The following is a 23,618-nucleotide window of genomic DNA, read 5'->3' on the forward strand; positions in this document are numbered from 1 at the left end:
CTCTGTACAAGACTATAGTAATCCCAGACCATACCACAAAAAAGTAGTGTGTGGACAGGTCTTTTTGCTTATATTTTATCGCTTTATTTTTTCTCCTTACCCAATCTTTCTGTGCAGAGTAGCCAACCAGACAATTATTCTGCCTAAACTCTCTGCCTATCAGCTCCTCTTTCTCCCTTTTTCTCCCAGCAAATGGTGGCACAATCGCATATATCAAGTAGGAGTCAATGTTATATAAGTGTATTTGAAATAAAACATTGCATTGGTTGCCATTATTTGAGGACGATAACGCACAGAGGTTACATGCGACAAGAAGCAGTGAGACGGGCAAATGGCATTGAAGTTTCATCAATGGTTGTCTTAAAACCATGTATGATCTTTAGCACGGTTAGAAATGGCAGATAGGGTCACCTGGCAATTTATTGTCATTATTGTAACTGCGCGCCAGCCTTCTGCGTGCTATGTGGTCTTCAGAAGCCATGATAAATGGGTAAGATTATTAATTAAGGCAAAAGGAATCATTGAAGCAGGCGATTGTTACGTGAGTGGGACATTGCAGTCATTATTGGCAAAATAGCTGCTTTATTGAACGTGACTGCGCACCGGTGAACTGTGACAGCGCTCTATGCATAATTAATGGCGGTTTCTTGAAATAAATTTTGGTGCAAGTGGCGCCGCTTGTGTATATCTCTATTATGTACGTCGTCGTCTACGGGTTTTCAACTCTGGATCTTCACACTATTGGCGCGGCGAAAGTACCTTCAATACACTTTCTGTACCTTGTTTCTTTCTGTACTTTCTGTACCTACAACACACGTGCGCTCTTTTTCCCTTGCGCATTCTTGATCTCGTGACCTCCAACTTTAACCGCAAGGGAAGACCGGAAACATCAAACCATCTTTCTTGGCTCACCCTCGCACCCGTAGCACACGGCGCGGATAGCGCATTCTTGTCGCACATTGACATTATGCCTAACATCACGGCTACGGCGACAACAAAATTTCGCTTCAGTGTGCAAATACTTGCTCTCGTAATCATAAGTGCATACTTATGAAAAAACGTTCACGTGGCAGACTGCCTCACGTTGGTATATCTACTGTGAAAACATGCACTATAGTGATTAAAGACTGAAAGACGAAAATAATCTTACTTGTGGACACCCCGACTGCTGCGCTGTAAATGCTCACAGCTCCAAGTGTTTCCTGAAAAAAGTTATGTATTTTAAATTAAATCTAAGGCGAATTTGCTTTTTTATATAAATTGCAACAAATGTTATGCGGCAGGTGAACAAGCAGGGCATGCAATTGCATGAATAAGTCAACCATTCCATCGTTGTATTCACCAGATAGCACTGCATGACTACCTGGGCTAAAAGCTGCATCCACAGCTTGACAGGGGCCCAGGTAGCCGTTAAAAGGCAGGCAATGTAACCCAGCAAGAAGCAAATGCAAAAAAAGCCGATATAGTAATATAAATGCGCTTCTAGCAAGGTCAGCATCAATAAAAAATGAAATAAAGCAAGAACTGTATGAGATCGATGCAGAAGAAACAGATACAAATATAAGTGACATATATCAACTATCTTATCTTCACAAAAGTGCTCGCAATTGAAGTTTTGAAGTGTACAGTGTTTGTTTTTATTTAGGATTGAAGGAAGATTGTGCTGTAGTTTTGTATTTTTTAGTCTGTGCGAATGCGTGATAGGCACTAAATGTCAATGCAGCATGTATTTATACCAGGCCTATGTTCACGTAAGGCCTCCGTTACCGAATAGCCATAACTGCAATGGTATCCATAGCTGTAATAATAGCTGCTATAATACACATGGCTGTACTGCACAAGAATAGTCAACGCTCAGCTAAGGTGTTGTCTTCCACCATAAAAGTGTCACTTTGCGCTTTCTTACTACTGCCAAGGGAAACGCCTCCAGCGCTCGCTCTGATCGGCCGTATTTTTCCGTAGCTCCGGATTTTCGCCCCGTTTGTTGGTGTTTTCCGTGCCACTGGAACGCTGTTGATGATGTTTTTGTTGACCGCTTTGGCGGTCAATAATCACTACTTTCGCCTATTTACAAGGTCCGTCGGCATCTATACCCTCCTGCGGCGTCGTCCAGCCCGAGTTCTAGTGCGGCTTTGCGAGTGGGAGTGCCCCCGTGACACTCGCCACCTCTGCACGGAGCATCGAAGCTGTCGTCCACTGTGTCAAAGGTCCGGAACGTTACCGATGCAACTGCCATTCTTGCCAGGAGCGTCTCCATCTTGGGGACTGAGTGCAAAGTGCGAAGAAAGTAACCTGAGGGTGGGTACCACCAGGACGGAGCACAGCCGCCCTGCAGTCAAGGGGCACACCTCGGCCAAGTGAACGACGGAACCTAGTAGCCCTCCAGCGGATGGAAATGCAGCTCCAGCGGCGCCAAAGTAATTTCGCTTATCACAACGCCTACCCCCTCTACCGACACATACGCCTCCAATGTCACCAACGACATCGTTATCAAGCCTCGCGCTAGATACGACAGGTCCACTCTGCCCAATCGTACCATTCAAGTGGCTCTGGATGTCTGCCTCGAGACGTCCAGATTTCAAGGTTTCGCCCTACACAAACCTACCAATGCCATCTCAGTATGGGTGCCTGCTATGGCACTAGTTTATATGCTAGAAGTACTGCAACACATGCAAGTCTCAGAAGAATGTGTCCTTCCAGTCCAGGCATACCTCGCCAGTGGTACTGATTTAAGGCGCTATGTGGTTAATGGTGTTGACCATGACAAAGAACCTGAAAAGCTCCTCCATGAACTATCGTGTCCTACACACAAGGTCGTCGCTGCTCACTACCTAGATAGCGGTCGCATGTGCCTAATCACACTTCACGGTCCTAATTCCCCTGTGAGAACAGACGACTCGGAACAAGCAAACATTTATTTGTCGGGCACCTAAGCTGACGATGATGATGATGAAGCCTCAATCAATGGCACAACCCACTGTGGGGGATAGGCCACGAACCCGGTGGTATTATGATCGAAATTTCAAATAAATTAGTTTAGAAGTGATTAATAAAAAATAAAGGAAAATACATGAATAATTGAAGATGGGAAACGAACCGGTAATAAAAGAATTAAGTAGTCTGTACTAAGTTAGTCAGCCTTAGGAGTACTAATATGAATTTAATTATAAATTAAATACACTAAAGTATAGACATAAACTTTGATTAATAACATTAATACTAATATAATTGTGATTTTGTGACATTACTTTTTGAATTTCCTAAATCAAGAATTTATTGAAGGATAAATAAATCAATCATGGAAAATGGGAAAATCTTAATACGGCAATCTTTTTCTGTCACAACGAAAATTATAAATGGCTCGGCAAAGATTCCCGTGGCTATATCCTAACACCGTGGCTCCAAGTGAGAGTGATGTTGCGGCCATGATGTCGAGCTTGTTTTCTTTTGCGGGCGCGAAGCACACTGTCCTCTACATGGACCCCCCCCCCCCTCCCCTCCCTAGCAATGAAGGCATTGCCGACGAGCGGTTTAGCTGCTTGGGATGGCGTTGCCAGCGTCCACCTGAGCTGGCTTCAAACGGTCTATCGATATCGTCTCTTCGCGTCCGTTATCAAGGAGAGTGAAGTACTTAAGCTCGCGCTTGACGACTTCAAGAGGACCGTCGTAGGGTGCTTGTAGTGGAGTGCGAGTGGCATCGTGACGGATGAAGACATGGCTGGTATGAAGTAATGATGGGCTCAGATAAACGGTCTTGCAATCCTGACGAAGCGGCGGTGGTACGACAGTAGCCATAGTAGTTCGCAGGCGGTCGGCGTAAGAGTGTAGCTCAGCTGATGTCGTTTCTGAGGCAAAGAAAGTGTCGTTCCGAAAACCAGCTCTGCGGATGAACACTTCAGTTTCAGTTTATTTCAGTTTATTTTCTTTCGTAAGTAGAATACATGCTTGCATAAGTATACAGAAGGAGGTCCCAGAGCATGTAGCTGAAAGGGGACCTCCTGACAGAAAATATACATTTGTGCTAATATATAACATAAAACAGCAATGCAGTATTCACTAAGTGGAATATTAGGTAAAGTATATGAAGTACAAACTGGAAATAATAGAGAGTCACTAACTATTAGTACAATTAAGGTAGTAGCTAAAGCATTCACAACGAACGAAAAAAGTTTATTGTGTGCATAATTGTAAATCATAAAAGGAAAAAGAAACGAAAGATAAATTAGCCGGAGTGAAGTGAATAGACTAGATATGTGATCAATCTTGTTTTTCTAGTAGAAAAGTGAATCAGGTTTTCTTGAAGAGACCTCATCAAGAAGAGCGCTTGACATCTAGTGGGAGGCTGTTCCAAGTAGACAATGCTGTGAAATATCCAGATTGTTTTCCATAATTAGTATGTATTAGTGGGAATAGGAAATTGTTGTTAGCTGCAAACCTTGTGCACTTCAAACCCTGTGCTTTCAAGTCCGAATATATATTTACTGGGGGAGGACTATTTATTACTTTAAATAACATTACGACCAAGTTATATTTAACAAGTTTATTTATTGGCAGTAGATTGTGGTTTTGAAGCATATCAGAAGCACTGCAGTAGAATGAGCTGAACGATAATATCCGGATGGCCTGATTCTGCAAATGCTGTAGCGGTGCTATATGGGTTGGATATGTATTACCCCACGATGTAATACAATAATTGATATGGCTATGAATAAATTAATATTACAGAATTAGCAATGGTGCTTTGCTAAAATAATACCTAGCTTTAAGTAGAATTCTAATACCAGGAGCAAGTTAGCGCTTCAAATAGGCAATATGCCTTGTAAATTTTAAGTTAGAATCTAGAATTATACCAAGAAATGAACATTCATTTACTGAAGTGATTCTAGGTTGTCTAGGTTGACAGTGGCAATGAATTCAGGTGTCCTATGATTTGAATGAAAAAGCATAAAAGACGTTTTGGCAGGATTTATTTTTAGGGAGTTAAGATGACACCACTATAAAGTATTGCTCAGATCAGTATTTAGCTTAGCAGTCAGAGACGTTAGTGAACGATCGGTTGCAAGTAAAGTGGTGTCGTCGGCGTAAAGGAAGGCCTCAGTTTCTGATAGACAGCCAGGCAAATCATTTACATAAAGCAGGAATAGAAGTGCGCCAAGTATTGACCCCTGCGGAACCCCTTTATTGTTTATTCTGAATTTAGAAAGTGAAGAATTAAAATGCACAGCCTGTTGTCTATCTGTTAGGTAACTTTTTATAAGTTCTAGTGCAGGGCCAGCGACGCCTACTGCCCGTAGTTTAGCCTGTAAGATGACGTGACTTATTGAGTCAAATGCTTTGGATAGATCGATAAAAACTGATCCGGCGTAGAAGGCTGCATCTATGGCGCATTTTAATTTATCTGTGAAAGAAAGTAAAGCATAGTCGAAGAACCTACCCTGAAGCCAATTTGATTTGGTGAAAGAACGTTAAATTTTGAGAAGTATTTAGTTAGGCGCTTTTCAATACATTTTTCGATAACTTTTCTAAAGAAAGGAAGAATTGCTATCGGGCGATAATTAGAAATGCAGGAGCGGTCACCCTTTTTAAATACTGGAATATTTTTTCTTTTTTCAGTTCACTTGGAAATACTCCACTTTTAAGTGGTAAATTCGTAACATAACTTAACGAGGCGGGCGATAAGATGAACTACTAATTTAATGGTAATTGAACTGATTTCGGCCAGACCTGCTCCTGTAACCTTTAAATGATGAATGACATTGATCATTTCATCTTGGCCAGTTGGAAATAAGTAAAATGATTGTAAGCAGCGCTGAAATGCTAAATGAGTATCATTGGTATCATGTAAAGTATGGTCACAGAAAAACTCATTTATTGCGTTGGCGATGTCTACTGGTTGCGTATACGTGGCGTCGGATAAATGAAGCTTACTTATTGGTTTATCCTGACTGGATCGGTTAAAGAAGGAATTTATTATTTTCCACTGTCTTTTGGTATCGGTGCCGGCTTCTGCTATTCTGAATTCATAATAATTTCTTTTGGCAACCTTGAGCAGCCTGTTTAGGATGTTACAATAGATTTTATAGCGAGCTTTCAGTTTAATGTTAAACGGGCGTCGTTTAACTATTCGGTAAAGGTTATCTTTTTTACGTAGGCTAGCTAATAGACCAAGGATTCTGTAATGCTGGTACATGTCTTCTGCATTTCACCAATGCAGAAGACATGTACCAACCTGATGAAGCGTATGCTCGCGACACGTATTACATGGTGGCTCGAGCGATACTCCTGGTATCATCATGGCCAAATTGGGTCAAGTCCTCATCTAGGCACCGAGGATGGCCTTGAGTACCTTTCTTGTATGGTTCTCATCAGAGGCCACTCCCGAAGAATTCGCACTATTCTGGCAATGGAAATCCGCGAAGCGTATCACCATGTGAGTCACAAAGCAATTGATGTTATTCTCCATTGACTTCACTTCCCTAGCCGTGTCTGCTCATTCGTCCAAGCCTTCCTGCACGCGTGCACCTACTCCATTCGTCTGGCTGGCCACGCAGCAGGTCAGTTCGTCACACATCGGGGTGCCCCACAGGGATATGTGCGCGCACCAGTCCTTTTCAACATCACCCTCCTTCCTCTAGCTTGGAACCTGGCGACGATACGTAACGTTCAAGACGTAATGTATGCAGATAACTTCACCGTTTGGTTAGTTCATCCTGAAATCTGCCGCCAAGAACAAGCGCTTCAAGAGGCCCTGCACGTAACACATAACTGGTGTGCTCAGATAGGCTTGAAATTTCCAAGGAAAATACAACGTACATGTCAGTAGCGAACAAGTATGGGCGCCGTCGACTGGTACTCCAGTCTCGTCTGTTAAATGTGGATCAGCAGCCACTACACGAGGCTTCAATCTCCGTGTACTCGGCCTTGAAATTGATGCCTCCGGATCTGCGGGACCGTGGGTCAACACGGCAAAGCAACCAGCCGCAGAAACGATACAGTTGATACGTCGAATCGCAAAAAAAAAAATCTGTCGGAGTGCGCACCGACATGGCTCGTCTTCTTGTCTGTTCCGTACTACAACCACGACTCGTCTACAGAGCCCAGTTTGAACACTTCACGAAGTCAGAATGGGCTCGCCTTGAGGCCATTAATGAGGAAGCAATGCAGGCCATAACGGGACTGCCACGTCTAACTCCGCTGCCAACCTTACAGGGCGAGTCCCAACTCAACACTCTTGACGAAATGGTGCACCAACGTCGATACGCATGCGCCCTTAAGCCATCGAAGCTATGTTCGGCTGCTGCACTGGCCCGGTACATGGGACATGAAATAGACAATCCAGCTTCTACGACACCCGATGTAGCTCCGTGGAACAGGGTACAATTAAGTGGTCTCTTAATTGGTCATAACCTCTTGGTGATCTGCATAGCCCGGTTCCTCGCCAGGCGAACGCTCAGGTTTTCCAACTTCGTCGCACCGATGATAATCAAGACGATGCGGCTCTCATAGCATACATTGACGCCAGTGTTAATGGTACCCCGATTCACATAGCTCTCGTGTGCCCATTGATACCAGAGGCAGGCCAGACGTGTTCGTATATTGCCGATCCTGCACCGCCGGCTTATCTTGCCGAGCTTGCCGCCATACGGGACGGCTTGGCCGCGTTGCTTCCTTTTGTTCAAGCTGCTCGATATTCTCAGCTCATCATTCGCATGGACTCGACTCAAGACATCCACGATGTACGTAGGGTATCTCAGTCCTCTCTTCTCTCGTATAGCATTCACCGTATTGCTGCCACTACGAATTTAGTGATACGCGTCCAGTGGGTGCCTCGAGCAGCCCTGCCGGGTCTACATGAAGCAGATTTGGCAACCCACTCGGAGAACAGAACGTACCCACTTCCACATTTTCCTGAAGACGCCTGTGGACAACTGCTGCGAGAAAAAGAAAACCTCCGACGTACCACACGAGCTCTTATACCTCCATGTGGGTCAGACCTCCCTGGTGGGTTAATCCGCTGAGAGGAGGTTACGTTACGGAGGCTGCGTATCGGGGTCACGCTCATCCTGTCCGTGACCTCTCTCTGGGCACAATAGTACCACGGTCCCTATGATACATAGTGCCCGTTTTGTGACACTACAATTCAAAATGTGACAGTGACACACCGATTATGGACGTGCCCAGGACTTCACTTAAGCCGTCTCCGCCACGCACAGGCAACAGGCCTTCGGCCTGGCCACCCACCCGACCTTGAACGTCGGATTCATGGACCATATCACCATTCACTTCTGGATTTTTGGAATGAGTCAAATCTGTTCGTGTATTTTTGATGTGCTTTGTATTATGCCTCAGGCCAACCTTTCGAAATAAAATAAAAACAACGGCCAAACCACGTCGTTTCCGCTTGAGGCAAATTGGTGAAGGCGGAAGGTATAGGAGATGACAGATTCCAATATTCGTAAAATAATTTCAGAAAGCAAGAATGATCAGGTGTACATAGAATAATACGGGAAGGTGATTTCTAAGAGGCCGACTCAGCTAACAAGGAATGTGGCAGCAAATACAAGCATTAGATCAAGTGAATAAAAAACTGTGAACTCAAACGGAGTTCATTGAATGTTCATAGGTAATGAATGGAAGTGCAACGTCGCGAGTGCGGTTCCGTCGAATGGTTGTGAACTCGGTGCAACGGCAGTAGTTGAAGCGACTACGGTTCCAAGTGGGAGGAGGAGGACGAAAAACCTTTATTAAATAGGTCAAAGGGTTAAAGACAGGTCTGGGTGGGGACCGTCAGTCCAGGGATCCACTGGCTCTAGCGGCTCGCTGAGCTTGGTCCAGGAGGGCAAGTAGGGTCGCCCGGTCCTCGCTTGCGAGCGGTGCCTCCCACTGCCGTACGAAGTCTGTCAGCCTTAGAAGGGGTGAGTTAATGACTCTCGGCCTAGCCATGCAGTCCCCCGTTATGTGAGCCAGCGTGGATTTTGCTCCACACCCTGGGCAGGTGTCTGTGTAATGCGCCGGGTGCATCTTGCATGAGAGATTTAGGTCTGACTATGTGTTCGTTTGGATGCGCCGCCAGTCCCGAGCTTGTATTCTGGTTACTTTGGAGTGCGGAAGGCCGAATGTTCGTCTCTCCCTTCTCTGATTTTCCAATATCTCGCGCACTGCGGACGGAGGTTCCTCTAGGTTTCTGGCCGCCGCTCGGTTGTTACTTCCTCGAGCTATGCGGTCTGCCCTTTCGTTCCCATCTAGTTCGTTGTGCGTTGGGCACCACATCATGCCGCGATCAAGGTCGAGGCGTGAGCGAAGTATTCCTGAAGCGCTGGGCGGCATAATTACCCGCATGAAGAGTCGAGACGCTGCCTGCGAGTCCGTAAGCATGTAAGCCGGTTGACCCTTAAAGTCGGCGTCCCGTATGGCCAACGCTATGGCTGCTAGAGCACTGCACGGGCCGATTTTTTCAGCCCGGCCCGGGCCCGTTTTTACGTTGGGCTGCCCGCCCGAGCCCCGACCAAAAGTTTTATGGCGAGACCCGTGCCCGGCCCGGGCCCGGAAATAATCGACGTTACCCGCCCGGCGCGGCCCGCCACCACTTTGCGTACGGCCCGAGCCCGGCCCGAGCCTGGCTCGAAACCGGCCCGAACCCGGCCCGAGACCTGAAAAATACATGTTTTTAAGAGTCGAGACGAGCGAGGATAACTCGCTGCACTTTACATGCACACCACCAGAAAGTCCGAGCCCGGCCCAGGCCCGGGTCAAAACCACATGCCGTGCCCGAGCCCGGCCCGAGCCTGTGAAAAAACGGGCCGGGCGGGGCCCGGGCTTTCGGGTAAGCCCGAGCCCGTGCAGTGCTCTAACATTGGCTGCAGCCTCTGCTGTGCAGTCTTCACTGTGGAAGTTATCGTAGTGACTTGGTTAGTTGCGGTTATTGTGTAGAAGTCTCTGCGAGTCGTGGCACTCGCGTCCGTGTAGTAGGCGGCCGGATCATTGTCGAATCGCTTCTGCAGAGCCCTCGTCCTGGCCTGTCTGCGGCCTGCGTGGTATTTAGCATTCATGTTTCGTGGAATGGGTGAGACGTAGAGGTGGTCCCTCAAATTTCGAGATAACAAGTCTGTGTCGTCGCCGCAGAACAGGGGTCGAGGTTCGTATCCCAGCCGTCGGAGGATAGACCGGCCCTGCGGCGTAGAGCTCAGCCTTTCTCTTTGTGATATCAGAATCGCGGCGGCATGTTCTTCATATTTGTTGTAAATACCCAACCGCTCCAGGCGATCCGTGCTGACTGTGTTCGGGGGACCCAGAACAGATTTTTATGCCGTTCTGATAAGGGTTTCCACTTGCCTCAAGTAGGAAAATCAAACATAACAGCAGCGCGCTGAGATCCTGCACGTCTTCGCCTTTGAGCCAAACGCCCTCGGAGCAACACAGGCACAGGAGACGCCAAAGAAATCGCTGTAGACAGAAACATTAAACCAATCGATGATGTCTGTCGTCGCGCGTACGTCACAAGCCTAAAGAGGCTAGAGGAGAGCTGTCTTGCCCTGAGGGCTGAACAAAACGACCAGCCCAGCCTGTAAAACAGCGGGCGCAATGTAAGATTTGAAGAGAAATGAGAGGCACAAGATGCAGCAAATCCTAAGGTCAATCAGAGAGTGAACAGCAGTGGCACTTGGACTTGAGCTACGTTATCAAGTGCTGAATCGCCACCGTCAAGCCCATATTATGTCGTGGACATGGGTTTGCACGAGGTTGACTCTACAAGCGACGGCCACACTTCCACTTAGCCGCTCACAAAGGGCGCTACGGCAGGATTCGCCGACTCTGCGACATGACACTGTCTGTCGCAGGCTCAAAAGAATGAAAACCTCAGTGAACAATCCAACCAGAGCGCTTGCGATTTCGAGGGAAGTTGATAGTTCTTTAGATTCTATACCTAGGGGTGCAATGACAACCTGTCGGGTTGGTTGTAGTGGCAGAAAACCACCAAATATAAATGCCGTGGTGTATGGATAGCCGCAGGAACAAGGCTGTCATGCCTGTGATCCGAAATTACCAGGTCGAAACTTGAATCATCAGACTAATATGCTCCTCATTCACGTCAATACACTGAGGTAGTGCTACTACCCTGTTTTCTAAACGTTTTTAAAAGGTAATCCTGCGTTGAACACATCTATAAGAAATAAGAAGGGGCTTGTATATCAGATCACTCACGCTGAAGAAAAAGTAGATGATGCAGGCAGAGATTCCGACTGTGCTCCCAAAGCGCATCCTGATGTACTGAATGAAGGGTACAAAAATATATTATTACACTTGAAAAAAGTATGTCTGCTTTCTTTCACACACTTTGCAGAAAAATAATGTTAAAGGATTTGAAGAGATCTTTCCTCTTCTCCTGGTACGTAACATGGACACAAAGCTCAGCTTCCGAATAACAGCTATACTTTCTCTCCTTTACTAGAATTTGAATATGCATTTGGGTTTTTCAATAGGTGACTGCAGAAACGGATTCATCATAGTAAAGAAAGTTGTGTTAATGACAAACTTATTGAAAGCGTAATAGCTTTTGTGAAAAGGTCGTAACGAGGAGGCTTTAAAAAATGAGAAATTCTACAAGATCCTAATAGGTTCATTTTTAAACCAACCATTTTTTTAGGAACAGAAACATGAAATCGTCTGTCTGTCTAAACAATGCCTACCCAACACGGATTCGGGCATTTTATGGTTTATAAAATGTGACAGTACTATATTTAGGCCATGCTAGCAATGTACTCGCTATTCCCGAAACTAATATCCTTTCAGGTCATTCAATAATAATTTTAATCGTTTATTGGAGCTAATGTATAATATTTTCAGAAAAATATTATTTCGGACAGACTCACGCAGTGCCACTGCCTCCCAAAGAAAATAAGATAGTGCTTCGCGTGCGAAAGAACAATCTGAGTATTTTTCACCTCTCAGCAAAGAATTCCAAAGAAAAATTGGCAACACTGTGCCACAGAGGGCGAGTGTTGTTGAATGACGAGCGAGGAACTTACCTCAAATACTGATGTCACCTTCAGTCGATACAAAACCGGCAGGACGAAAAAAACAATGCACGGAGTTGTCATCGCCAGTGCCACATTGTCCCAGAGAAAGTGTAAGCCATAGGCGTACTGGTGGGCCGACATACTGACTACGCCTACCCCTGTGGCGCCTGACGCCAACATAGACAAGGCGAGGGACCACGTTGGCAAGGATCGGCCACCAAGGAACACTTCCTCTTGCTGTGCTTCAGGAACAGAAGCACTGTTGGTGTGGACAGTTATTCCTCCTTTCTTCCTTCCGCGCTTCGAGTGGTAAAGACCCAGAGCGAGGCTTGACGCTGTCAAGACGCAGAATATTGCGTAGTCTACTGGATGGACATCCATTTCAGAGGCTTCGCCAAATTTCTCAGCAACTCAGACAGGCCAAGGATCAGCAACTGCAATTGTTCACAACGCGCGTTATCACGTATTTGCCGGGTGGAGCATATCTCCGGCATACCTGCAGCGCGTCATCGGCCTATAACAAGGAGTAGATTTTGTTCCACGTAATACCTACGCGTTTCTTGTGGTAATAAAGTTTCTCTTGGTTGATGGAAATGAGAATCCGCTTTTATCTGTAGCATCAAGGCTTAGAATTGGTCAGAAATACTACACCGTCCTCTTCCATTTTAACATGACACGCAGACTCCTAGCCAAAATTAACTTGCATTTTCACAATGTCATTTTCACCTAACAGATATACGCTATTTCTAACCGAACCTGTGGCAATGGTAATTAGAGCGAAGATTTTAGCAACTGACATCGGTTTTATGGCTTAGCACATAGTGTATTAAAATACTGAGAATCAAAACGTGTCACTTCAGCATGTGCAATTAAAGCAATAGATCTGCGCACAACAATCTTTCCGCCAAGAAAACATCTTTCCTTCCATTAAGCTACTGCTTATTTTGATGCTGAAAAAGGTGTGCTTTATGAGTGCAACAAGTTTAGTCAACATTAAAACAATTGAGTAGTGCAACGAAAAGAGCTATAACTAATTGTACAGCTTCATAGCAATGATCTCATGATTGTGGAGCGTCATGAAAACACCCCTAACATAATTACAAACTATCGATTGTACACATCAGTTGTGAAGTGTAAAAAAAATATGCGAAATGCTAAAATTGACCATCCGGTATAGAAAACAGTATTCGGGCTAAGTTCAGATCCAAAGTTACGCCAGCACTGCGGAGCAGCTCAAGCGATACTTTAGGGCAACATGGTGATCTTTACCAGTTCATTAATAATATGTAGTGAAACGCTTTTGCAATCACGACATCAAAACTTTGCTTAGTTCTGGAGTAATCGAAACCGTGACGGTGTACATGGCAGCTTGGTGTCAGCTACTCAGCCTGTAGAACTACAGGGTCTGTTCACAATTCTGGATATATTGTTGCGATAGCAATTATATGGACACTCCAAAGCGGATTTCTGCCGTCGGCGTCGCCGTGAGGTTCCATATTGCTTCAATGGGGACGAAATCGTCGCCGCGCGCCGTATCCCAAGTAACACAGAACATTGTGTAAACGTTGCCTGATTGTAACAAATGTCAGGCAACGTTGAACAGGCAACCTCAACGTTGAATGTACGTTGCCAGCTGTACGTTCAAGTGATGTCACAAATAAATGTCAGAGCAACATCCCGACACCCACATTTTGTCAACGTTGCATGTAAACATCAATTTAACGTGTAAATGCTATCAATGTAGCAACGTTACAAAACAGTACGTTCAAAGAACGTTACCGGATGTCACCAATATTGACATTAATGTGATGCCAGGCTGCTGTAGCATTTCGCATGTGTACTTTCATGCAATTATAAGATATTTTCATTTTCAACTGAACACTCATCTTTATCATACAGTGAGGTATGGGGCTGTATAGTGGTTATGCAGTAATGAGTATTTTCTAAGGGACACAAAGTTAAATTATGTTTAGTGTGCTTCTCCACAAATAACAACTGCTACAAATTATATTAATTAAATGGCAGAAGCATTCACATGGCGAAAATGCTAATTGTTGCAACGGTTTACCTATAGTAGACAAAGTTGCAAATAAAAGTATTCCCTTCTTCCGCACCAAATGCACAAGACCTTGCGAGTGCTTGCACGCCACATGCCCCTAAAAGTGGAAACATTAAGCAATGCATCTACTTGTCTCTATGAAAAACAGCGCATTGTTGTTTCAGTTCACGTATAGCTTACATCATAGAAACGGCACTAGAGCAAATGACTAGAAGCCACCAATACGGCTGCAAACACATCGTACACCACAGCACATTTCTGCCACACACCACAAAGGACACATGCACGCTGCAGAGACATTTTTTGGGAGGAATCTTCGCGAGCCGCCCGACAAACACAGAAGGCACGGACGACAGGAGCGCAACCCGCTCACATTCAACACACCTAAATGAAAGGAAATGCGGACGATATGGGGGTAACCTGCGCCACACGAGCTATCAACCCTCGTGGATTTGATCCTTTCCGACTGAAACAGTCACAACGCGCACGGAAACATCACACACTGTACATGTGTACCTCTGATATCGTGTCAACAATTCCTGAGGCTACAATTCATGTTGACGACATGAGAAAGTTATTTAAAACAAAGTGATGGCGTAGGAAAAGTAGGCAGCATCGCGAAACCTCATGGATTGGCTTCGAGACAGCTTCGAGACAGCCCAAACCGTTAAAATCACTCCACAGCGATGGCTAGATAAGGATAACGTTAGCTAATCTCGAAGGCCATGCTTTTGCTGGCTGCAGACGGCGGAAACAATTCAAACGTAAAAAATACGTGATAAAATTACTTTCTGCGCTAAACTATAGCGTAAAATGTAGATTTTTCTCTGGTTATTTGGTCTCGCAACAAGTATACCTAGTTGGGTGCAACCGGGCACAAAATTTTAGCGTGTGAGTGTACCGGTTAATATTTTTGGCATCACAGAGGCCACAACAGTCTCAGAAGTATACAGGCGGCGCTGTTGTTTTTCCTCCGTGTTCTGTGAGGGCGGTCGTATATGCGGGCCGCAAGGATGCGTTAGCTTCATCGTGTGTTTTTGTGTTTGCTGTAATGAAGTGGGTCGCAGTTAGCGTGCACAGAAGTGCCCGACGATACCTTGTGTCATGCTGCAAACTCGCCGTATGCGTGGCGCGCCAAGCAAATGTGGACCAACGATTTTATGCCGTGGAGTGCGGCCCCTTTGTTTGTCGTTGTGGAAAGTTGGGTGGACGTCGCAAAGAAATAATGCGTGTTAGCGCGCCTCAGCTAGTCCACTACGCAGCGGCATGTATGTGGGGAGTAACATCGTCGACGCAGCACCGGCAACTTGGAGAGCGCTTTGCGAACGCGCCGTACCATTCAAATCGTTTTCCCAACCCACTCTGATGTTTTTTTTTTTCTTTTTTTTCCGCTTTCTCGCTCTCCCACTCTTGTCCCCTCGTCTTAGAAATCGCGCCTAGCCAGTCAAGCGCCAGCGCTCATTTTCTTCTCAGTCTCTCTCTTTACAGCCAGCCACAGCCGACATCGACGTGACGTCACTCCACTAATCCTTTAAAACTAACCCGCTGAGGATGACGAGGCCACCTTTGACGAAGATAGGTCCTCCTATCGAAACGTTGGCCAGCCTTTCTGAGGCACCTTATCCCTGTTTATAATCCTTATTCCTCGTGTGCTACTCCATTAGTCAGCCATTTTTTTTTCATTCAAAAGGTAAGTAATCACACGCGCATTGTGCGAGCTTCTCGTGTGTCCATAGCGTGCATGAACGTTGGAGATAGAAGTCCCGCGACAACAGTGAAACCTGTGCTGATGCTTGCTGAACGCTGGTTGTCAGCACTTAGTTACGCAAGTTTATTGCCTCCATGCGAAATTGAAAATCTTGATAAGCGTTTTCTTCCGATGAGAAATATAACGTTCGGAAATAATCGTGTTCATCATGTGCGCGCTGTGCGTGATCACCCGCTTTTCTGCTGAAGTTGCATATTAACGACTCATTTGCCTCTTCACCGATTCTTATTGCAATGATGTTTCCTTGCCTATAAATGTTTCGACGTTGTAAATATACTCTGCTTACGAAGTTTTCGGTTTACGACCGTTTTAGAGAAAAAAAGTGTAAGCAACCACAGCTTGCTACTAGTACAACGTACTTTTACAGACAAGATGTTTTGACATACCTTATACGTAACTAAACAGGACAGGGGAAAGTTGCTTAAATTAAGTCATGAAAAAATGAATTGTTTTGTAAACAAATATTTCTTTGCTATGTGCTGCTGCGGCGTGTCAACAATTTTACTGTGATGAAAGGGTCCCCATTATCAAGACATTCATCAGTGACTTCTACTTTGTGCTCTGTTGCCACCCTGCACTAATGCAAACATTGCTTTCGTGGCTATATTTAGGTGCTCCATGCATGTGTAGACAATTTGACAGCTTTATAAAGCTATGTGCTACTGCTATTTATTAACACAGAACTTATTTTATAGTGGCGAGGCTGTGACCCACAACAGTACCTACATAACGGAGGAGCCACCAGACCCCTTGGCTATGCCTGCCGTAGCGCAACGTATAATCTGGATGGTCGGGTCAGGTATGTATGTAGTGTACGTGTTCCAAGAAGTAGCATCTCGGTATCATTCGTGTCTAAATTAATCGACGTTACTGAACACAGTTTACTAAATAGGTCCAATATTTATGCAACTTGCTGTTTATTTGTGTTCATAGCTGTGATGCACACCTTATCGTGTTCTATATAAAACTTGACCTAACATGTCCTGATAAATATTTTTTTTGCATCAATCGCTTGGCTGCAAGTTAGATTTTAATTTCGCTTAGTACACTATTTTCCACTTTTTATTTTGGTTTTCTTGTTTTGAAACTGTTTACTCTGCTGTAGGCTTTATTTCCGAATTTTTTGTGTTTATGCTACACTCTTCTGCAGCTTCTGCGCATGTAATAATTCAAAATGTAGTGGGCCAAATATGTCATAGGTGTAAGCACACAGTGTGCTTACCATTGCTTAACATTCATATTCACAATTACTCCTGTCTTGTTTCCAGAATAACTGGCAAATACACATTTGATGAGCTTAAACTTCTTGAAATGATACATGAAGGCCAGTATTCACTGTGCTGCAGTTACTACAGTTCTGAAGTGTTTTCTAGTAAGCTTCCTTTTTTCTCTCCCATTTTTTAATATTCTTGGCAAGCTATCCCCATTCATGCAAGTAGGCATTGTAGCACTTGCGAATCTGTGTGCAGTTACATTATTTTTCACTTTAAGTCAATACATAGAACACATACTTAACTGGTAGGTAGTTCATTGTATTGAGTTTTGAAAATAAGAGTAAAGGCAAAGTAAAACAGCTTCAAACCAAGGGAAGCAGTAGAGCTGTTTTTTGAATTTCTTGTTTTTCAAACCTTAGTAGCCACTGCTCGCATGAGGGGACACTGTAGAGGCTGAATTCACCAAAATGACGTGCTTATGCACTCGAATAAGTGTGTTTTGTTCCATAGCAATATGTGGTTTCTTGTTTGGACATTGCAGAGCGTTCGAAAATAAAAAGTCAAATTAATCGAGGTCAAGTTACTAAGTGTCGACTGTATATATGTGTCATTTTTTGTTGTATTGTTGTGAAGGTAGCTGACATAAAACTGCCTTTGCTGGTCTTTTTTTTCCGCTAAGGCGCGCCCCAGCTGTCCTCTGATAAAGCACGGGCTTGCCAAGTGGCATCTTTTCAAGAAAAGCTTACGCCATTACATCTTGTACTGCTATAGTGAGGAACCACAGAACTATATCATGGAAGTCCACAAAAGCTGAGGACTCGCTGAACTAAGATGCAACTGCTACAACACGTTACCTGCTCGACATGACACTCAGGCACTCGACTGATGACAAAACATTTATTGTGGGAGTTCCGCAGGCTGCAAAGACATTGTGTAGACATATCTGAAGCTGCACATTAGGACTTAAAAAAAGGACAATACCCAATAACAACAGCCCGCGCGACATTACAGTCCTTCCCTACAGTCGACACTACAGTCCACATCTACAGTCTACTTCAACACTACAATTCACGCGACACTTCACTCCTTGTCTGTCATACTCACTTCGTCTCGTCCTGGCGCTGTTTGTTCCCGTGCTAATGATGTACCAACCAGCCCAGACCAGCACACTCTGTCTGGGAATTCATGCACGAGAGGCATGGACGGATCATTTTTGTGATTTCTCCCTTTCTCGTTTATTTACCCCGTTTCCCTATATAGTCTTTCAAGCCAGTAGTTTCTATGCACGTACAAATTTACCGGTGAATTGCAGTGCGGATGTAGGTAACGACAGAGTCAAGACGACATACGTGTGGCAACTTTTGACTAAAATATTTACTTTCGCTGACCCATGTTTATAGCCGTCAGTCACCACATTGCACATGCGCAATTCGCACCCTTAGGAAGAAAGTTAACTCTTTGTCTGACAAGTGTACAGATGGTGTGCTGATACACACAGCCAAGTCGCGAAATCTTTTCAGCCTCAATTATTTCACGTGTTAGTTTATCACCGCTTCTGCTGGAAACAGTACACTGAGCAAACGACGGTGCACAGTCACACGAACTGCAATGACATTCAAGCCTACCGTCACGCACGTTTTTCTTGACATTGTATGAGTGTTCTCTCAGCCGGTCATTGATACAGCGTCCCATTTGGCCTATGTACTGTTTACCACAAGAAAGAGAGATACAATAAACAACGTTGCTAACGCAGGTGACGAACCGAATTTGGTGTTTTTGTTACATATGTGTGGGGTGCTGCAACATTGCCTGTGATTACACAACTTTAGGATCATATGCCATTTTCTTGATATTGTTGCTGTGAGATGCGTTTAATAATGGAAATGATGGATGCAAGAGGCCTAGGGACCGATGATGTCACAGTCCGAACTCACGTCGTCTTCCTTCACTTTCAAGCGTTCTCCCCTATCGTAGCAATTCCCCCCTTTGCAGACGATGCCCACCGGGCGAGTCAGTTGGAGTTACGGTGGTGAAAACGTTTAAGACGGGCGACATGGACGACGTTGGTCGTACTTGAGCGGTGGCCAGTAGACAAGAGTCGACAAATCACGTACGTGACATCACTGAGACATGTCATAACGACAAAGGGGCCGGTGTAACGGGCCATGAACTGTTGTTTAGGCCGCGCTTTCTAAGTGGCGTCCATAGCCACACCAAATCGCCTTTCTCGTACGATACGTGCTGATGGCGCTCGTCATAATGGGTTTTAGAGCGTTCTTGGGAGGTAAAAGTACGAAGGCGGGCGATGCGCCGGGCCTCTTCTGCGCGGCAAAGTGTTTCGGCCAGAGAAGTTTCGGCGGTTTCGGAGAACGGAAGGATAGAATCGAGAGCAGTACGCGGTTGGCTGACGTATAGGAGATAAAATGGGCTGTATCCGGTGGTCTCGTGTTTTGCGGTATTGTAGGCGAAAGTTATGAAAGTCAACACAGTGTCCCAAGTTTTCTGAGCGGAATCAACATACATCGCAAGCATGTTGATGAGAGTTCTGTTGGTCCGTTCAGTTAAACCGTTAGTCTGTGGGTGGTACGGGGTGGCGTGACGAAAATGAGACGTAGAAAGCCGGAGAAGCTCTTCAACCACATCGGCAGCAAATTGCCGGCCACGATCAGTGATAATAACACGAGGGGATCCATGGCGTAAAATGACGAATGAGAGCATGACGTGTGAAACTTCAGCGGCCGTTGCTGCACGAATCGCCGCACTTTCTGCATAGCGTGTCAGGTGATCGACACATACTATAATCCACCGGTTGCCTGTCGTTGATCGCGGCAGAGGGCCGAGCAGGTCAACACCAACTACCTCAAACGGTGAAGCAGGGGGCGTGATGGGATGCAGAATTCCGGGAGGGCCGCTAGTTGGGCGCTTGTAGCGTTGACACAGTTCACAGCTCGCAACGTACGCTGCTACACTTTGGCTCATCTTTGGCCAGAAGAAACGTTCTTGTGTGCGCTGAAACGTCCTGGAAAATCCCATATGTCGAGATGTAGCGTCATCGTGCATTACTTATAGCACATCCCGTCGCAAGCTTGTCGGCACGACTAGAAGCAAACGGGCACCCTTGCCAGAATAATTTGGCTTGTAAAGAATGCCATCCTTTACAAGGTAACGGCGTTGACCATTCGCTTCAGAGATAAATAGAGGAGCCAGACTGGTGTCGCTGCGTTGCTCCGCGCGAAAGGTGGTAAGGTCAGGAAATAGAGGGTCAACAACTGCTAGGTATTCATCGAAATTGTCTACGTCACACTCGGCCGTCGAAAGGGGAAGCCTTGATAAACAATCAGCGTCAGCGTGACGACGGCCGCTCTTACAACACACTTCAAAGTCATATTCATGTAATCGAATGGCCCAACGAGCAAGACGGCCGGATGGGTCGCGTAGTCCGGTGAGCCAACATAACGAGTGATGGTCGGTGACAATTGAGAATCGGCGTCCGTAGATATACGGGCGAAACTTGTGGACAGCGAAGACGACCGCGAGGCATTCTTGCTCCGTCACCGTATAGTTGCGCTCAGGTTTACTTAAACAACGACTGGCATAGGCAACCACATGTTCTATGGTGTCATGCCGTTGAACCAAGACGGCCCCGAAGCCTATACCACTGGCGTCGGTGTGAAGTTCGGTTGCAGCAGATGGGTCATAGTGGCGAAGTAAGGGCCCTGAAGTCAGTACAAACTTGAGCTGCTTAAACGATGACTCGCATTCTGCTGACCACTGAAAAGGCACGTCCTTGGTGAGTAGACATGTCAGGGGTTAAGCCAGGTCGGCAAATTTAAGCACGAAGCGACGGAAGTACGAGCACAAGCCCAAGAAACTTCGCAACTCTCGTAGTGACTGCGGTTCTTTGAAGCTGCTAACTGCAGCGACCTTTTGAGGGTCAGGCCGAACGCCGTGCTTGTCGACAAGATGACCAAGAACCAGAGTCTCACGGTTGCCGAAGTGACACTTCTTAGAATTCAAGGTGAGCGAAGCTCTCTCAAGAGATGTAAGAACGATGTCAAGACGGCGATTGTGCTCGTCAAATGTACGGCCAAAAATTACAACTTCATCAAGATAACATAGACAAATTTCCTACTTCAGTCCACGCAGAATAGTATCCATGAAGCGCTCAAACGTGGCTGGGGCGTTACACAAGCCAAACGACATTACATTGAATTCAAACAGACCATCTGGGGTTACAAAGGCCGTTTTCTCCTTGTCATCCGAATGCATGGGAATTTGCCAATAACCGGACCTCAGATCCACGGAGGAGAAGTACGAGGCAAATGCAAGCAGTCAATTACGTCATCAATCCTGGGAAGCGGGTATACATCCTTTTTGGTGACAGAGTTGAGACGTCGGTAATCCACACAGAATCTCCACGAACCGTCTTTCTTCCTTACAAGGATGACAGGTGCAGCCCAAGGGCTGCATGACTCCTGAATGACCTTCTTCTTCAGCATTTCTTCCACCTGTTGAGCAATGATTTTGCGCTCTGCAGGTGAGACAAGGTACGGTTTCTGCCGGATAGGATGAGTGGATCCCGTGTCAATCACGTGACGAGTACGTGACTCTGGCACATTAAATTGTTCCTGAGGCTGGGGTACGCTTGTAGCCTTTTGAACCAGTGGGTGCCCGGCGGCGGTGGGAATCGAACCCACAGCCTCCCGCAGCCGAGGCGGGCGTTCTACCACTAGGCCACGGCTGCTCTGCGCAAAATCAGACTGCGGCATGCTTGGCCAGGACGTGGACCAAGGCTCGGCGCTTCTCTGACGGCCACGGCTTGTTGACCATACCCAGAAACTTGTCCTCTGTAGGGTGAGTGACAGCCACGTGGTCTACTGTTTCGTTGCTTAAAGCTGCAATACAACAACTGCTCGCATTCTGTTCGAAGAGGGCAAGCCGCATTCTACTGGGTAGCACGACAGGCTCACTAGAACAATTCAGCACCCATAATGAGGATCGCCCATCGGTAATAGAAATTGCGCAACGCGGCACGAGCACATTTTTCTTGACGCAGTTGAGGGGTACCGGCTCCACAAGGACATCAAACGTTCCAGCGTCTAGAGCAGGGGTATCAACTGGCACTCTCTTCATCGACTGAGGCGGCAAGCAAATATCGTCAGTGACGGCGAGGGTACCATGACAGCGCGGAGACCCCTAAGTAAAAGCGGATAACAAAATTTCACCAGCGCCGCAATCTACAGTGGCGCCGCACTCTCGTATAAAATCGATCCCCAAGATTACGTCGTGCGTGGAGCTAGCCAGAACAGCAAATTCCACCTTGAACACTCTGTGGCCTAAAGCTACACTCGCAACGCACATCCCGACAGGGTACAGCAACTCCCCACTCACTGCACGGAATGTGGCACAGTTGTCCCAGCAAAACATCACTTTGGGTCCTACGCGTGATTTAAAATTTAAACTCATAACCGAAACAGCTGCTCCAGTGTCTATCAAAGCCATCGTCAGAAGTCCGTCTGACGATGGCGAACCTTGTTCTGCATCATCGAAATTGGCGGAGGCATGCATGTGTGTTGTGACAAATGTTCGGCGACCTCACCTCCATCAGCCGCACCACCTAGTTTCCCGGCGGTGGGGAAGTGACACGGCGACCAGGCTATGGAGAACGGCGCCGGCGTGCAGTTGGGGGCGTCAAGCTTCGTACGGAGGCGGGCGTGTCGCTGCGGGTGTTCTGTCTGTAGTTGTTGCCCATGAACGTGTCACCACGGGAGTTCTGCTGGAAACTGTTTCCGAAGTACGTGTCCCTTGTCCAGCGAGCACTACCGGGCCGATTATTCTGTCGAGGAGACACCGGCGGATTCTCGTAAAACCGTGGTTTTCCGCGACGGCGCTCAGGGCAGAATCGAGCCACGTGTCCACTGACACTGCACTGGAAGCACACAGGTGCCTCACGACATCACGAAACCTTCCACTAGGCTCCGTGTATTCGTGATGATCGTCCCACGATGACGCCATGGTATGTGGTTGGTTGAAGGCGTTCTGCGGGCCATCGCGACGATGTAAGTCGTAGGTTGGTCGTTCCGGTGCTCGTGATCGAGGCGCATCGTCATACCCCGTGACATGAGCGGACGCACACGTTGCGTCGTAAGGCAAATAGGCATCGCTGACACGTGCTCTTGTCGCAGCGACAGCTTCACGTCGATCAAGTTCTTCGCGTACGATTTGTCGTATCGTTGACGCGAGATCACAGGGTGGTATAGGACCGACGTCAACACTCGCAACGGTGGTGACGTTGGCGAGTCTAGCAAACTTAGGTGTAATGCGCCTAGCCTTCAGACTCTCAAACGTGCGACAATGCTTGATCACGTCGGCTACAGACTCCAAGGTGTCCTTTCCTAAGAGGAAGTTGTAGACGTCCTCCGCAATCCCTTTCAGAAGATGTCCGACCTTGTCTTCTTCTTTTATGCGAGGGTCTACAGACTTGCACAGTTTCAAGATTTCTTCAATGTAAATTGTGCAAGTCTCGCCTGGCACTTGAGCACGCTGCATCAAAGTCTGCT

At 46.3% G+C, this 23,618-nt stretch overlaps 1 long non-coding RNA gene across 1 annotated transcript in view; it reads right to left on the reverse strand.

Moving 5' to 3' along the window:
* LOC125940542 (uncharacterized) overlaps nucleotides 1-21,043 on the reverse strand; it is a 37,079-nt gene extending 16,036 nt beyond the window's left edge. The window contains exon 1 of the long non-coding RNA XR_007463745.1: nucleotides 21,034-21,043. This is a non-coding gene — a long non-coding RNA (uncharacterized LOC125940542). The remainder of the gene's footprint in view (nucleotides 1-21,033) is intronic.
* Between the last annotated feature and the right edge of the window lie 2,575 nt (nucleotides 21,044-23,618).

The sequence above is a fragment of the Dermacentor silvarum genome, chromosome 10 (genome assembly GCF_013339745.2).
Source record: "Dermacentor silvarum isolate Dsil-2018 chromosome 10, BIME_Dsil_1.4, whole genome shotgun sequence".
NCBI classification, from domain to species: Eukaryota; Metazoa; Arthropoda; class Arachnida; order Ixodida; family Ixodidae; genus Dermacentor; species Dermacentor silvarum.